The sequence below is a fragment of the Mandrillus leucophaeus genome, unplaced genomic scaffold (genome assembly GCF_000951045.1).
Source record: "Mandrillus leucophaeus isolate KB7577 unplaced genomic scaffold, Mleu.le_1.0 Scaffold461, whole genome shotgun sequence".
NCBI lineage: Eukaryota > Metazoa > Chordata > Mammalia > Primates > Cercopithecidae > Mandrillus > Mandrillus leucophaeus.
Window position 1 is genome coordinate 1,964,522 of NW_012104932.1, and position 625 is coordinate 1,965,146.

Sequence of the window (625 nt, forward strand, 5' to 3'; positions counted from 1 at the left end):
TGTGTGACTTGTTTGGGGCAGATATGAAATGTAGTTTTAAGGGAACGATTCCTTTCCTAAAGGAAACAAATTTTATAAACAATTTTTATCCGTGTTCTTTAAAAACTATTTTCTTTTTCTAGATTTCCTTTCCAAAGATAAATAAAAATATTTTGTCAAATGATACTTTCTTCTGCATAATTAATCTGTCTCTTTCCCATGCTCCACATTCCCTGATGACATCGAAGTCAGGATGTTTCACATCATATGTTTGTGGAAGAATCTGGAATGCCACAATAACTGATTGTGAAATGGCAAGAAATAAGGACAAAAACAGGGCATATAAAAAACAACTTCCTAATTCGAAGTTTGCAGTTGGGTAATCATTTGTTCTGAAATAGGGAGGCTCAGGGTAGGGAAGTGTAAATTTGTTGAAAGCACCTGAGAACTGTTTCAGCCAGGGTTCAGTCAACACTTTTTTTTTTTTTGCTCCGTTGCCCAGGCTAGAGTACAGTGGTGCAATCTCAGCTCACTGCAACCTCCACCTCCCTGGTTCAAGCAATTCTCTTGCCTCTGCCTCCCAAGTAGCTGGAATTACAGGCATGTGTCACCACACCTGGCAAATTTTTGTAGTTTTAGTAGAGAC

General features: G+C 38.2%; 1 protein-coding gene across 3 annotated transcripts in view; it reads right to left on the reverse strand.

Moving 5' to 3' along the window:
• BCAT1 (branched chain amino-acid transaminase 1, cytosolic) overlaps positions 1 to 625 on the reverse strand; it is a 164,276-nt gene that overhangs the window by 102,494 nt on the left and 61,157 nt on the right. The gene's annotated exons all lie outside the window — the stretch shown is intronic.